Raw genomic sequence first — 17,990 nt, 5'->3', positions numbered from 1 at the left:
ATGTAGTCAATTAACAGCATTCTCACATCCAGGTCCAATATACTAGTTGTGTCAGAGGAAGGATTGTCAAAGACTCCAGTCACCCAAGTCATTGACTGTTCTCTCTGCTACCGCACGGCAAGCGGTACCTGAGCGCCAAATCTAGGCTCAAAAGGCTCCTTCTACCCCCAAGCCATAAGAACAGTTGAACAGTTAATCAAATTGCCACCCGGACTATTTGCATTGACACCCCCCACCCCTTTGTTTTTACACTGCTGCTACTCACATTTTATTATCTATGCATAGTCACTTTACCCTTACCTACAAGTACAAATTACCTTGACTAACCTTATCCTCCTGCACATTGACTCGGTACTGGTACCCCCTGTATATAGCCTCATTATTGTTACTTTATTGTGTTATTGTGTTATTGTTTATTTATTTATTTAATTTAGTTTATATAGTAAATATTTTCTTAACTTCTTGGAACTATAGGGGGTGCTGTTCCGCATTAGCATATTTGGGTCTCCAAATTAAACTGCCTCGTGCTAAATTCTTGATCGTACAATATGCATATTATTGTTATTATTGGATAGAAAACACCTTCTAGTTTCTATAGAAGTTGGAATTTTGTCTCTGAGTGGTACAGAACAATTTCTACAGCACTTTTCATGACAGGGTTCAGATTTCAGAAATGTTTACCTCTGATCTGGAGTCTGTTTTTAAGGCGACAGTGAATGCTATGAAGAAACCGACACTGCCTACCGTCTTCCTCTGGGTGTCTGTACGTCATCACGTTTTGAATGAAATCGATGGGACATTCACAGCCATTATAAAAGACCAAAAGTATAGGGACCGCCCTTTCTCGTCGTGCGCCTGAAGCGTGAAGGCCATCGGACTTGCCTCGTTCCAAATCGTTGTCTAACCAGCAATATTCTCCCGGTCATGTTTTCAGTCGTTATAGTTGTTAAAACATCATAATGTAGTTAATTTGAACCGTTTTATAGCAATTTATATCCGTTTAGTGCGATTTTGAGGAATTTATTTGTTTGTGCACTCTGAAACTTTGGACACGTTTTGGGGTGTCGTCGTTGGTGGTGGACATTTCGAAGGACAGAGGACATCTATCGACCAAAAGCGTTTATAACATAGAAAGGATACATTGCCCAAGAATCTGATGGAAGAACAGCTCAAAGTAAGCAATATTTAATATGATAAATCGTGTTTCTGTCGAAATATTTTAAACGCATATTTCGCCATTTTGTTTGGTATAGCTTCACTTGGCGAACCCTGTATTGAAAAGTAAGGATAATTTTAAAAAATGTAAATCAGCGGTTGCATTAAGAACTAATTTGTCTTTCGATTCCTGTCAACCCTGTTTTTTTAGTCAAGTATATGATTAGCTTTCAATTAAACTAGATCACTTGATAGATGACGTCAGACATATTGAGGCTTGATTTCCTAGTATTTTTATTGTGTAACCACGGTTTTGTATGGCTAAATATGCACCTTTTCGAACAAACTGTATATGTATATTGTAAAATGATGTTACAGGAGTGTCATCGGAAGAATTCTGAGAAGGTTAGTGAAAAAATATATATATTTTGCGGTGATTACGTTAATGCGCTCTTTGGCTGGAATCGATGCTCTGGTAACGTTTGCACATGTGGTATGCTAACTTATCGATTTATTGTGTTTTCGCTGAAAAACGCTTAGAAAATCTGAAATATGGTCTGAAATCACAAGAACTGGGTCTTTCCATTGCTATGCTTTGTCTATTTTTATGAAATGTTTTATGATGAGTAAATTGGTCATACACGTTGCTCTATCTAGTAATTCTAGTCGATTTGTGATGGTCGGTGCAATTGTAAACTGTGATTTCTACCTGAAATATGCACTTTTTTCTAACAAAAACTATCCTATACCATGAATATGTTATCAGACTGTCATCTGAAGAGGTTTTTTTCTTGGTTAGTGGATATCAATATCTTATTGAGCCGAATTGGTGATAGCACCTGAAGGAGTAAGAAACTGATGGAGTTAGAATAGTGGTGTATTTGCTAAGTGTTTAGCTAATAGATTTACATATTTTGTCTCCCTGTAAAACATTTTAAAAATCTGAAATGGTGGCTTTATTCACAAGATCTGTATCTTTCATCTGGTGTCTTGGACTTGTGATTTAATGATATTTAGATGCTACTATCTACTTGTGAAGCTATGCTAGCTATGCTAATCAGTGTGTGGGGGGATGGGGGGTGCTCCCGGACCCGGGGTAGAGGCTCGTTAGAGGTTAACTCTATTTCTTAAAACTGCAATGTTGGTTAAGGGCTAAGCATTTCACGGTAAGGTCTACACCTCTTGTATTCGGTGCATGTGACAAATTTGATTTGATTTGAAATGCATATAACAAGTAGTTTAATCAAAAATGTAGGTGAAATGAGAATACTATTGGTTAGTATAGGCTACTATTCAATAGGTGTCACGTTCGTTTGTAGAGATGGATCAAGGCGCAGCGAATGTAGAGTTCCACATAATTTATTAATGAAGTGAAACTATAGCAAAGACAAAACAATAAACGAACAAACCGTGACTACAGAGGTGCAAAGTGCACTAACTCCAAATAATATCCCATAACACACAGGTGAAAAAATACTACTTAAAACCTCTTGTTAATAGGGGGCGCTGTTTTCACTTTGGGAAAAAATCGTGCCCAAATTAAACGGCCTCGTACTCTGTTCTAGATCATACAATATGCATATTATATTACTATTGGATAGAAAACACTCTGAAGTTTCTAAAACTGTTTGAATTATATTGTGAGTAAAACAGAACTCATTTGGCAGCAAACTTCCAAACAGGAAGTGAAAATTCTGAAAATGGGGCTCTGTGTCAGGGCTTGCCTATTCAATTGCCTTGTATTTATGGATCTGTATGCACTTCATACGCCTTCCACTAGATGTCAACAGGCAGTAGAATGTTGAATGGGGTGTCTAGCTTGATGTGAGACCGAATGAGAGCTTTTGGAGTGACAGGTCCGCCCTATTGGCAGTATTCAYCTGCGCACCAGGGAACKCSACATTGTCTTCTGAAATGCGTTAGGTATACACGACGAAATGCTCCGTCTCMGACTTTATTGYATYCATATGAGAAAAACATCATAAAGATGGATTTTCAACCGAGTTTGACCAGTTTATTCGACGTTTATTGTGACTTTTGGAATTTTTTGTTCCATGCGCCAAGAGWTGATGGACARGTGRSCMCCACAATGCTAGCCAAAGTTGKTAATTCGACAGAAGAAATGGACATTCTAAAACAAAACAACGATTTATTGTGGAACTAGGACTCCTTGCACTACATTCTGATGGAAGATCATCAAAGGTAAGAGAATATTTATGATGTTATTTCGTATTTTTGTGGTATATGTTGGCTCCAACAAGGCAGAGAATTGSTGGGCGCTGTCTCACAATATTGCATGCTGTACTTTGTACTAAAGTWATTTTTTWAAATCTAACACAGCGGTTGCATTAAGAACCAMTGTATCTTTCATTTGCTGTACAACATGTATTTTTTAGTAAAGTTTATGATGAGTTTTTTGGTTAGATTACGTGACTGTCCAAAATTTCTCCGGACAATTTGGTGCATTATGGCGACGTATTCACAATGTAAAACCACAATTTGTAGCTATAAATATGCACATTTTTGAACAAAACATAAATGTATTGTATAACATGATGTTATAAGACTGTCATCTGAATCATATGAAGTTGTTCAAAGGTTAGTGATTCATTTTCTCTCTATTTGTGGGTTTTGTGAAAGCTACCTTTGCGGTGGAAAAATGGCGTTGTGTTTTTGGATATTGTGGTGAGCTAACATAAATATATGTTGTATTTTCGCTGTAAAACACTTAAAAAATCGGAAATATTGGCTGGATTCACAAGATGTTTATCTTTCATTTGCTGTACAACATGTATTTTTTATAAATGTTTTATGATGAGTATTTATGTATTTCACGTTYCTCTCTGTAATTATTCTGGCTGTTTTGGTGCTATTTGTGACGGTGGCTGCAATGTAAAACTACGATTTATACCTATAAATATGCACATTTTKYAACAAAACATAAATGTATTGTATAACATGATGTTATAAGACTGTCATCTGATGAAGTTGTTCAAAGGTTAGTGATTAATTTTATCTCTATTTGTGGGTTTTGTGAAAGCTACCTTTGCGGTGGAAACATGGCGTTGTGTGTTTGGCTATTGTGGTGAGCTAACATAAATATATATTGTGTTTTCGCTGTAAAACATTTTAAAAATCGGAAATGTTGGCTGGATTCACAAGATGTTTATATTTCATTTGCTGTATTGGACTTGTGATTTCATGAAATTATATTATATGAATATCCCTATTATATGAATATCCCATTTCCTCACCAATCTACACATAATACCCCATAATGACAAAGCGAAAACAGGTTTAGAATTTTTGCAAATGTATAAAAAAACAACAACTGAAATACCAATTTACATAAGTATTCAGACCCTTTGATATGGGGTAGGGTACCAAAAAATGTCTGCAACATTGAAGGTCCCCAAGAACACAGTGGCCTCCATCATTCATAAATTCAAGAAGTTTGGAACTACCAAGGCTCTTCCTAGAGCTGGCCGCCCCCTGTAAAACTGAGCAAACGGGGCAGAAGGGCCTTGGTCATGGAGATAAAGAACCTGATGGCCACTGACAGAGCTCCAGAGTTCCTCTGTGGAGATGGGAGAACTTTCCAGAAGGACATCCATCTCTGCAGCACTCCACCAATTAGGCCTTTATGGTAGGCCCATCCAACCTGAGAGAGCTTGAGAGGATCTGCAGAGAAGAATGGGAGAAACTCCCCAAATTCAGGTGTGCTAAGCTTGTAGCAGCATATCCAAGAATACTGAAGGCTGTAATCGCTGTCATGGTGTTATTACCACACTGTCTGCAATGGACTAGTTAGTGCTGCAATTCAAGTATAGGCCTATATTATCTCACACAGAGTAAGTGATATGTATAGCATGATTAGCATTGAAACAGTTGAATGTCCAGACTAACCAGCCATGGTGACCAGTCCACTGTCACTGATGTGGACAATATGATTATGTAACTTATGATTCCTGCAGATGGACTGAGTGTCCTTGGAGTTGGGGTCTGTGACCAGCGGACAAATACCACTCCAGGCTGCCAAGACATCTCCTCTCCTCACTGCACAGGACAAAGAGACCAGATAGAGTGAGACCACACACACACAGACACACACACAGGCGTATGCACGCACCCACGCACATGCACGGACAAATATACACACACGCAGAAGGACATGCGTGACAAACACTAACACACCCACCATATGTTTTACTATCCTTGTGGGCACCTGAAATGAATTTCCCTTCTAAATCCTATTTTCCCTAACCCTAACCCTAATTCTAAACCTAACCCTTATTCTAACCCTAAACGTGGGAGAATTTCTGGTTTTACTATCCTCGGGGGGACTTTTGGGGATTTCTGGTACCCATGAGGATAGTAATACAAGCCCATGCACACACATTATGCTACACATGGCAGGAGAGACACAGCTATGAGAGGCATGGACATCTAGTGAAATCATTGCATGCTGCTACTGCAATCCAGAGGCCTCGCTCTCTCTATTCCACCACATCCCAGCCCCAACTAAAGCCTAAATAACACCTCACTCTCTACTGCTAGAAAAGAAATTAGTTCCAGCTCCTACCCCACAAAATCCACTCTCTCTTTATATCGTGGTGACATATAAAGAATTAAATATTAATATGCTGTTGTGTATCGATTGAAAAGAATTGCTGCCACCATAATGGGCTGGTTGATATTTCTGAATAAAACAATGACAAACTCGTTATCAAAGGGCATTTTTTTAAACATTTATGACAGCTGAGTAGCTCTGGGGCTGAAGGCCTCACATGGCCTAAAAGGGGAGCAGATGAATACAATGCACATTTGTAGCGCCGGTGCAAAGTGAGATCTATGCATGATAAACAACATCTCTGGCTGCATCCCAAATGGCATCTTATTTCCTATTTAGTGCACTACTTTCGACCAGGGCCCACAGAACTCTGGTCAAAAGTAGTGCACTATATAGGGAATATGGTGGTATTTGGGACGCACCTCTGACTCCATCTCTGGCTGTATTAACCATGGGGGCTGGTTGCGTTCAAGAGTTCACCGGCTCAGTCTGACTGACTTAAACTTTGTGGGTATACAGTAGGGCGTTTCAGTCCACACCCCAAAATCTTTCAACTCACACTGAAAACATATACATTTACCCTTCCTCAGAAAATACGGCCGTGAACAAAGGAAATATTCTTCCACTCCGAAATGTGGGTTGTTTGGGATGTGAAGGATACATTATGAAAAAGAGTGCAATTTTTTTATTTTTTATATGAGAGACAATATGAGTTGAACTGATGGGTCCTTTGTTGGGATGAGTCATTATCAGGGAATGGTGTGGAAACATTCCACCAGGCCAGAGAGTCCAGTCAGTCCGTACTGCAGTAGGAGAACAAAGCAGGCCCAGTGCTTCAGCTGCAGCAGCAGGCCAGTGGTGTGCTACTGTTACAGCACTGTTAGTTAGACCTGGTTTCAAATACTATTTGAAATCTTTATAATACTATAAGTGATTGCTTTAACCTGCTTGGAGAGCCAGATGGGTGGCGTTTGCAGCTTTGTGACTATTCTATTAGTTCTATTGTGACATGCAAGCTCAATCAAGCCCAGCTAAAGTATTTTAAATGTTTTCAAATAGTATTTGAACCCAGGTCTGGTTCCAGTAGGGATCTGGAGCTGTCTGCTGGGTGTCACTCAGAGGTTGGTGTGACTGTGAGAAGCCATGGAGACCACTTCCTAACGGGAAGGACTGGAGGAAGGACTGAGGAGACACTGCCTGTCCACTCCAGGCCACTGTGTCTCCACCGAGGTGACACTACCGCGCAATGTGACAAATCCCCCCTGGAACGATCCACCACTCCTCTCCTCCTTTTCTCTGCTGCTCGGATGACTGGAGACTCCACGTCTGGAGCCGCAGCACGTCCACAGGCAAGGACGGACAGATGAGACGGAGGAGAGGAGTCGGCTGCCTCATGGCCTCCCGCTCCATCACTTCACACTTGCTTTTTGTCTTTCTAGGGCTGCAGGGCCTTCTGCTCCGACTGTGACCACAGGACTTGGGGAGACAGGGTCTCGCCCAGACATACGCCACATGTCAGCCCGGCCGGCCGTCCAGAGCTCAGAGCACGCTGGCTGCAGCCTGGAGCCTCCTGGGACACTGGTCTGAGACCTGAGCCACCATGACACATAGTCCTCCTCCATACGCTCCATACAGACAGAGCTACTGTACTGTACAGGTGCCACCTCTCCACTGTCTCGAGGTCTCGCTAGACGTAAAGGAAAGCTGGGCAGCTAATGAGTAGGAAATGTGAAAAAGCTTTTTGGGCTAATCTTATGCCGGATATAGCAAATGATGACAGATTAAAAATAATGGAGAACGCAATGTTTTGGGATTACCGTGCCATTAGATTGGCTGGCCAAGAGAGGATGTGGAGGCAGACTAGAATCAAGATAATCAATCAAATAATCTCAACAACCCCTTGTCCACTGAAAACAATTAGACCACTTCTCCAAAATCGATAGCACCGCATTCTGTTTAGATACCCACCAGTCCTTCATTTAATATAGTCTCCCTGGGATTTGATAAACCAGTTAGTCGCCAAAGCCATCGAGGCCCCAAATAAAAATCGCAAATCGAAAACAATATAATTTAATGCGATATTGGTTATTTTTCACTTATTCATTAACAAACCTCCCATGTGGAGGTACAGTATAGGGGAGTATAAAACAGATAATCTATTTTGTTCCTAAGTGTTTAGGGAAACAACAGGGCAGCAAGGCATTATACTGTAGCTGAAGGAAACAAAATAACCATGTAAGAAATCAAATAGGGCTTCATAAAGTTCCTATAAGATATCCTCAAAGTGGTGTTGGTTGATGTCTCCTGTTTCTCGACTGCAGGTACCATGCATAATTAAAGCAGGAATTTGTATCTGTCTGCACTCTGTGCCCTCCTGATGAATTAATATCTGGTGGAAGTCCTACACTGTGCTACACTGCCATCACATTAGCCCATTTGTATCAGTCAGCTGCTTGCTCCATCAGCTATTTGTAAAACTAGAGAGGGAAAAAAAATACTGTGAGATTGTCGGACGTGTATTTATTATCATAAATGTCTTATGAATTAGGTATGATTCTAATGTCAGGGCTATAATGCCGTAAGTGTAAATGCAAAGCACACTGGTGATTCATGGCTTGTGAAGGAAACATGTTTTGACATTGCCAAGCTATAGCTTTAGCGTCATGGCATTCCCTTCCATAATGCCATACGAGATTCACTTGATGATGTATAGAATATGATCGTTTCACTCATATCAATTTTTTTTAAATGATCCAGACATTTGATATCACTGGAGATATAGGCTAATGAAGTTATTTAAGTGATAATGCCCTAGAAGCCGGTGTTTGGAGGATATTGGCACGGGTGTCGTTAGGCCCGAGACAAAGTCGAGGTCCGGCAAACTGCGCCAATATATCCTCCAAACACCGGCTTCAAGGGCATTATCACTTTTATACAAAGGGTTACCAAAATACATATACATATTTTCATTTTTTGTTTTTGTTTTGATGAATTTATTCATACTATTTCATCCTTTCACAAGATATAGTCATGACACAAATCTAGGGATGCTACCCAAGCCGGCTGGTCGTTCGTTCTATTGGTTCGGTTGCCAGAGACGCAATCCAGTCATTCAGTCTTTTTGTTCTGTATTTATGGACATGACCCAATCGTTCGTTCTAAATGTTCCATTGCCATACTGGCTGACAACGCTCTTATCCCTTGCTTGCTAGCTAGCCAACTACGGTTAACTTACAGTCATGTCAAACAGTGCAGAGAGAATAATAACAAAGTAGCTGCATTTGCTTTTGTTTAAGCTGTTTTCTAGTGACATTTATTTGGATACATCCATAACAATGAGCTAATGAGGCACGATTTCAACTGGAATAGAAAATGTGCAAACAACACTGCTAACACAATCAATTCAAACTGAAGCTGGACAGTCTGCAAACTAGCTGCACTTCATCTCGTTTGAACTTTTTCAAGTTACATTTCTTCCTTTGACATAAAATTTGATTTGTATATATCCATACAAATTATGCCAGCTGATTCATGATTTCGACTAGTTGAGAAATGCTGCCTGTCTGTCTGTCTCGTCCCAACACGTTCATTACTATGGGACAGCTGGAGATGGAATTTGAATATTGAAACAATATTGCAAATGTCGGAGAGACAGACAGCAAGGTTTATTCAAATCTCCGCTGTTGAAAACTAAATCTTAGTCTAAAAGAAATGTGAGATAATATCTAGATGCTTTTTATAGTGAAGATCAAGTTTATAAATTGCCTGGCTGGGCTGATGAGACAGTGGATTGCACAGTCAGATGTGGAATAGACACCGGCTGGCATGCGATTATAACTAAGCAGCATTCAGGATTAGACCCACCCGTTGTATAATATATAGATAACCAACCCATGTGGCATTATTAAACATTTGTAAAAAATTATGTTATAAATATGATCTTAATAATTGTATCGGTAGAGATGTTATATTTTTACACTGTGAATCCCTCTGAAAAACCATAAGCAGGTGCGTGTAGGGTTGCAGAATCCTAGGTTTTCCAGAAGTCTGGAAGATTCCTGGAATCAGGAAGAAATAAGCAGGACATCTAGAATCCTTCAACCAGGATATCTTTTGGGGGGAAAGTTACTGTAATTTTTCAATCCTAGGCCCATGTCATAGTCACCTTCGACATCGGGGCTGAGGTAGTGTCTGTGGTTCCGCCGATGGTTATCTTCTCCCAGGGCAGGAAGAAGATGACGCGTCCATCGCTGGTGGCTGGGTCCAGGAGACCCATGTTGTCTGGACTGAAGGTAGGGGGCAGGGGTGTGGTGGAGGGGGGAGTGGTGGAGGTAGAGGGGAGGAAGCAAACAAGAAGACTGCATTAACCTTTGGTCTGCTGGGGGGCGTGAGAGGGCCAACTGGGGGACACCCCATAATCAGGCTCCTGTCAACGGTCTTTCCAGGAGATTAATTCTGCTGGTTTCAATTCCAGCTACGCCACTGTTCCCGTATAGTTCCAGCGACAGCATAGCACTCATATTGTCCTGTTTAAAACACATGCACATGGTACTGACTCAATTTAATACAGGAAACAGTGGAGGGGTAGAGGTGGCAGGAAGGGGGGGTTAGCTTTGTTCCCCAGTGAACACAAATAACATGCATCATCAAGAAAACCAGCTGAGTAGGGAGGAATCCAATCAGGAAGTCAATTTGCAACAGCATCACAGGAAAGTCTGGTTGAGTAGGCCAAAAGCTCTCTTCAAAAATCGGAATTAATCTGGAGATAAACGGCATACAATGCCATCTGTTTGCTTGATTTCACTCTTCGAAAATGGGCTCGTCGACCTAACAGGAAGTGTGAAGATACACAAAAGGACCTGATGCTCCTGAACAGAGCCCCTCAGCAGTAAGTACCTGTTCTGAACCATCCATGCAAGAGCTTCTTTAATCTTAAAGAGTACCTATGTTTTGTCCTGGCTGTCCCTGTCTCCGTGGCTCAGCCGAAGGTGCTAATGAATTGATCAGGCAGGCGCTAATGATACAGTGACGCAGGGGGGGGATGTGACAGAGACGGAAGGGGGCGTCGTTTGTTACCTGTAATTGCCCGGGATGACGATGTGCACCCCAGCACTGGGCTGACAGATGTTGGGGTTCTTCTGATCATCCATTTTCCGCAGTGCATCGGTAAAAGGTCCTGTGGCATTGATAACACATTTGGCTCTGACATCAAATTCCTGCCCTATGAAAGAAAACAGCATCAATCATCAGGAGCCATTCATCTGTACCCAGTGACAACCGGGATTATTAATTTATCAGCCGACACCCCTTCCGTAATAGAGTGGCTCGCGTGTGTCCATGGGAGACTTCAGAGGATTGTAATTAATAGGAAACAGACACACCTAATTTCCCTCTCGCCTCTTTGTGTCAAAGTGCAGCCCAAGAGGCAGTGTGTGAGGGAGTGCTTTTAATGTGCACAGGGAAATGTATGTGTCCCAAATGGCATCCTTTCCACTATTAAGCTAAGTACTTTTGGTCAGAAGTAGTGCACTATATATGGCTAAGGCTACCATTTGGGATGCATGTCAATGTTTGTTAATATGCTGCCTGGTGTTGACGAGCCTTTATAATGGGGCACATATCAAAGGTAGCGTGATGAAACTAAATTATCTGTTTTGACAATGACTTGAATGATGGACCATCCTCCTAATTTGACTTGTGTCAAAATGAAGGCGGATAAATTTTCCTCTGACATAAAAATGACATTTTGTTGGAATTTAAAGCAAAATACTGATTCAATGTGTTCCCAGTAGCACTTTCCTTGTGAGGTCTCTCTCTCATAAACGAAAGTGAGATGTTTCTTCTTCTTCAGAATAAAAAGAAAGAAAAGCACCACTTCCATCTTTCAAAACATGAGGGGGCAGTCATGTATTGAGATCCTCAAATCTTGGTTACTCATGAAACCCATCTGTTCCCCTTACAGCTTTATTCCTCTAAAGCCATTCCTATGCATGACATTTAAAAGGTAAGTAAGGCCATTTGGAGAACGCTCATTCCGTATTACATTGCTAGCAGATCTGAAAGAGCCCTTTACACCATAAAACCCTTATAAAATATTAAAGCCCCACATTAGATGTGCTATGACTATGTGCAAAATAGCCCTGATTAACAGGGCTCCCTAACAGGCAGGCTCTGAGCGTTAGCGCCTCGTGGTGAGTGCTAGGGAGCAGGGAGGAAGAAGCAGCGGCTTTGTAGCTGTGGTTTTACCTGCGATCACGTCCCTGCAACGCACTCCACAGACCCTCTCCGTGCCCATCTGAGGATCTGCCCTCTTCAGTAGGTGCACCACTTCAGTGTAATTGGCTATGGCAGTCCTATACCTGGCAGCAGTGAGGGAGGGCGATGGCGAGATTCATTCGAGCGTCGTTGTGTTGTCCTGCAGCGGGGGGACAGGACCAGGGGAGAGGATGTGAGTCACCCCCAGCCTGTGACTGGTGGTATGGAAGTGTGTCGGAACCGATATGTCACATCTGTCCCTGTCACTTTGTATCAGTGGGATGGCTGCTCTGGCCACACAAGGAGGACACTTAAAGCCACAGTGGGCCTTTGGCCTGTGTGTGCAGTGGGGTACGCGGGCCCTGACTTCCCCAACCCCCGTTCCCCTGCACTGGGCTAGGGGGCTCCACAAGAAGAGCAGCGGGCTGGGCTCAGCGAGCTGGGCTCAAAGTGTTAAACCCACCAAGTTGAGAGCTAGGAGTTTACTAACCTGTTCTTTGATAGCCCATGCCTATTTTTTATACACACACACTGCATGAGACCGCAAGTGTGCCGTCACTGCCTGCAAGCATGACACTCATTTTGTTACAGGAAACATAATCCCTATAATGTGTGAGCTTCATACACGTTGTTCCCGATTTAATAGGCAGCTCAGTTAGGAAACGCAGGAGACTAGGTCAAGTGAGGATAGACTCAACTTAAAATCAATCACTAATACTGCTCCCTTTCAAAATGGGTGACAAACGGGGGGGGGGGGGGGGGGGGGGGGGGGGGGGTGATAATGGTAGTGATAATTGAAAAATAATCATTCGCAATGTCCCTGGTAGCCATGCTGTCCAATACATCAGCATCAGGAGCAGGATTCTGACAGGGACGGATCTATTTGTAAAGCAGAAGATCCCTCCTCAGAATCCTTTTAATGAAGAGAGGAATCTGGTATGAAGATGTATGGATGAATCCCTCTCTGGCTTGAGAATATACCCAAGATCTATATTCAAGAGTCAGCAAGTCATACATTCTGTCATTTAAATGAAAGAGTCTAAAAGGTGACAAATGAACAAAGCCCGGTTTCATTAGGAAGGGTTTCTTATGTACATCTTTGAAGATTTATCGCTGGGAAATCTTTTGGTTTAAAGTAGAGAAGAGAATAGAGATGATCAATCACTTTTAATGTTGGTGTCTTGGACGGCTTTCTCTCTGTTTGTTCTTACCAGGTCGGGGTTCAAGTCCTCATTGTTGGCCTCGAGGAGGAGAGAAGGTTGCTACTTTGCAGGAATGAGCAGGTTCTTTTGTGCCCTGATTTATTTGCGGTTTGAACGACCAGAGGCTAGGTAACTGGTAGGCTCTGCTGGTTAATGCTACCGCATGCTCCGAGCCATTCCACCACTAAGAAAAATAAATAAACAGGAAACAAAAAAGTAAAACACAAGAAAACATCAGATTTAAAGGCCACATTTTAGAATGAATTACATACAAGAGTATGCACCCAGCCATGATGTATTAGAAAGACCATAGTATTCCCTTCCAAATCTCTGTGGGCTGAATATGACCATTAGAGTGTATGGTTGGCCAACGTGCACTGTGCTGTGGGTGTACACAGCAAATCAGATACTTAGGGGCTAGAGTCAGTGTGTCTAATCCTGGATGATTGTTGAGCCCCCTGCTGACCTCTAACCTCATGATTCACAGTTCTCCACTATGTGCCTGTCTCTGCTGCCTGTCACACATTAGCAGCGCCCAGGTTAGAGCTACACCCATCACAATGTTCAAATAATCTGATTACAGACCACATTCATCACAATGTTCAATGTGATTTCATTCCAGTTGAAATCAGCTGGTGTAACAAGGGATTATTACCATGGCATACTAATAACAATGGGATTATAATCTGATAATCATAACGATGCGAATAATGATAATATGTCATACAAATAATCTGAGAATTAAAGCACAAGCAATCAATAGTGAGCATAGGGCACCGAGCGTCATGTCTCCCAGTTGAGTGGAGGCCCAGCCCCCTCCCTTAAAGCCCCTACCTCCTCCTCCGCTGTAATCCGCGCCTCCTGGAGGTTGAACAATCATTGGAGTGAGAGGAACTCTACGGCTGGACAAAATGCTGCAAAATGACAGGGACAATAATGACAATGAATTTCATGTCTCCCAGTCATGAGAGAGAGAGATGCTTGGCTGGGCTGACTTGCCCAATTAAATTGTTGCAGGTACAGCGGGGGACACAGTTATTATCCCAGACGCTTCTGTGAATTACTCCTCTGGCTAAAGGAGAGGAGGGCAATGAAGGGAGGAGAGATAAATACACACAAAGAGACTGTATTTCCTCAAAAAATGCATATGAAAATGACGAAGTGTAATAATTGTTATATATCACCTTATCACAGCTAAACTGTAATTTTGCATAGGATATAATACTATTCACTGCCATCAAATTTGAAAATAGATCCATTTCAGCTTGAATATTTTGATCTGTAGCTCATCATGTGTGTATGTGTTGTACCACAATATATTTAGTCATTTCTGACTAAATCGTATACATTTGTCACGACTCCATATATCTAAGGCATGTCTACATGTTGAAACTATGTGAATATGATGGCTTGAGGAATCCTGAGGAGATGAACTGAAGCAATCAAAGACCAAACCCCAAAAAGGAAGGTCAGCTTTGAAAATGTAATTCCCATAATAGTCCCCAATTGAATAATGGTATTTCCAAAAAAATGACAGCTTGAGGGAAAAAGTGTATAGGCTAACACATACAAAACAACATAATATTTCAATCCAAGTCTTTGTGGCTTTTAATTTTCTGTCTTCTCCCAAAACAATCTGATATTTAGAAAACGTATTGTTTTTTTAATATATAAAATCATATTAGCTATTTTTCCATTGAAAAAACAAATATAAATAGCTTGAGCACAATGCCCCCTCTCCCACTTACTTCTGCTAAATGCGTAAGGTTGACAGATCACTGCTCAGATCGCAGACACATTCCCTTAGAAATATGTTGCCTTTTTGCAGTACATGGGAATCCACATATCCTCAAATGTTAAATGAAGTCTGACAGATAGCCTGGAGAAACCAAGTTGGGAGTTTGAGGCTACGGAGGAGACCTTGAGTAAACAGGACATGCTATGTACACCCTGGCTAACAATCAACATATGCTTTGTTTTTCTGATGCCAACACGAGGCACATTTAGCCTGGAGAAAGATTGGTCCTGGGACTGGTTGGAACTAACAAGGGAATGCCTACTGGCTATTTTCTGCTTTAAGCCATGTTATTTCTCATTTGTTTACGCTCACATAGCCAGGCCAGCAATTACATTGCTGTGCATGAAAAGGGTTATTTCTACGAGGGAACCTAAAAGGCCAAAGATTAAGGAGGGAAGATAATAATAAAGATAAAATAATATATAATATGTTCTATATGGGACTATAACATATATGTTAGCGTGACAGAGATATCATTTACAAAACCGGATTCTTAGTGAAAAAATGGGATCTTAAAAGGTGCAGGGCCTTTTTTGCACATAGGACTGATTGGACCACTGAGATGAAATGGTTTGCAGCTTACCGTCAGAGTAGACAATGGCTCCCAGCAGTTTGTCTCTCTTCAACACAGGAAAGAGCTCCAGAGTCCTTGGTCTTGCTGAGGATGTAGCTGCTCTTCAAGCACTGGGCTCCAGCCACCAGGTCGTACATCTTGATCTCTGCCCAGTGGTAGGGAAGCTGCCACCACCTTTCACATACAGTGGAAAAGGTACAATTAAAGGGGAAATAAACCATTTTAACCTCTTATTCACTATCTCCAGCACCATACACTCTTCGAAAAAAGGGTTCCAAAAGGGTTCTCCGGCTGTCTCCATAGGAGAACCCTTTTTGTTCCAGGTAGAACCCTTTTGGGTTCCATGTAGAACCCTCTGTAGAAAGGGTTCTACACTGAACCCAAAAGGGTTCTACCTGGAACCAAAAGGATTCTTAAAATACTACACATTTCTCATGGGGCAAAGAGAACTGCAGTTTTATAGGTTATCTAATGTTATCATACACATTTGCCATGAGACAGAGAAAATGTTGCTGTTTTACAGCAAATTTCCTGTAATTATACACATTTTGCCATGAGTCTGAGAGAACATTAAGCATTTTTAAAGCTAATTGAAGCTTAAATATGGGTGTGCTGACTGATAAAGGCACTGGATTATTGCTAAATTAACAAATTAAGTAGGCAGTGGCATGGTGCATATAGCCATAGAAACACAGTGACATGCCTCAATGCGGTCATATTCATGGCTTTTTGGGGGTGTGGCTTTCAGTTAGTTATTTTTGGCCACCCATCCCATGAGAGTGAATGTCATTACAGTTCATCTGAATGTCATTCCAGTGCACTGCTTGCTATGAATTCTATCTCATGGTGTTTTGCATGTTTTTGCTCAATCTGATTGGGTGCCTACCCGGCTGGTACTACATATGTGAAACAGGCGCATTTCTACTGTCTGTAATCAAAAAGATCATTAGAAAAGGTCATAAGAAAGTGCCTCTTGATGATGTCATCAAATCCAGACGATTTAATATGAATCAATTAGGTATCATTCTGTACATGTAAAATAAACAACAAATTATACATTATGAGCTTTATGGATTACAATGGAATTAGGAAGGTAGGTTGGTGTAAAATGTGCACTCCTGTGTGTGATGGATATAGGATCTGTGTTGGCATGATGACTTACGCAATGCATGGCAGAGCACTGGAAGCCAATCCAGATTTCCCACACCCTTCAGTAATGAGGCACACCTGTACACTCCTTTAAATACCAGAGACGGATCTTAAATGTCATGTGCAATTAACGCTCATGATACCAGGCAGCACCAATCAAATCAAGCCCCTAAGTTCACACAAGGCTCAGCGAGCCGGGGTGAGATGGTAAGATGGTGATCAGGAACGGTGGACCATCAGCCATTTTACCCTCACCCACGATGGACCTCTCTTAAAGTTTATTGTCATTCAGCTGAACTTATCTCCATCTTCAAAACTCCATGTCTTTACCGAGGGAAAGGTTTACTGCTTCATGTGTTATTTTCGGTGGTGTACGTACTGAGAAACTGTCTAAGATGCTGAGATGGGAGGTTGTCCTTACGATATCCAGAAGGTTGGAACGCTATTGTAGTGCTTCCTTCACCATCATATACTGGAGGAGAAAAGAAAATACAAAATATTTCCAGGGAGTAAAATCATAGTACAAGCTCAATCATATCCACATAGCCCTTTCTGAAGACTGGTTAAACATTTTTTCTCCCAATCCTAATACAATAGTACTGAGGTAACCTTAGAAAAAATACGGAAATACACTGACTCCTATCAGAGTAGCTTATATAACCATGAAGTGTGAATCAATAACCATTTAATACATTTATGCTAGTGGAGTCCTGTGAAATAGCGTAAGGTCAATGTATTTCTTGAGAACAACAGATATATATATATATATACCCATTTATATATATATATATATGTATATATATATATACATATATCTTGTTAGGTCAGGGATTTAAATAGTATAATGGTGATTAATTGTTTATTAGTAGAAACATGTAAAAGTTATTGTAGTCATGGATGACCAAAGTTGCCAGCCCAAAACAAATACAGAATGGCGTTGCCTTCATTTTTTGCTTTCCGTTTCCTCCCTGGCATGTAGAGTAGGTGAGAAGCCTGTACTCTGCTGCACTGCTGCTGACTGTGCAGTTACGTTTCCTGCAATCACACTAATTGGCCCCTTCTCCAGCTCACCTCCAAGACCTCAGCATGTTCATACAGATAGGAAAATAAGACTTCCAAAGAAAACACAGGCCTAAAATAATGAGATTCTTCAAGTGCTCTGAAATGTAACAGAAAACTGTGACATTTGAGTTTGAACCTGGGTGTCTCTTCTTAACAATACATCGACAAAAGAACACCTAAATGCTTTATTCCTCCCATTACTCTGATATAATTTTCCTGTATTAG

At 41.3% G+C, this 17,990-nt stretch overlaps 1 pseudogene; it reads right to left on the bottom strand.

Annotated features, from left to right (window-relative positions):
• The window catches only part of LOC111972711 (glycerol-3-phosphate dehydrogenase, mitochondrial-like), a 40,188-nt pseudogene that overhangs the window by 16,549 nt on the left and 5,649 nt on the right, over nucleotides 1-17,990 (bottom strand).

Source organism: Salvelinus sp. IW2-2015, linkage group LG2 (genome assembly GCF_002910315.2).
Source record: "Salvelinus sp. IW2-2015 linkage group LG2, ASM291031v2, whole genome shotgun sequence".
Lineage (NCBI taxonomy): Eukaryota > Metazoa > Chordata > Actinopteri > Salmoniformes > Salmonidae > Salvelinus > Salvelinus sp. IW2-2015.
The sequence above is the reverse complement of the archived record's forward strand: the minus strand, read 5'-3'. Positions and strand labels throughout refer to the sequence as shown.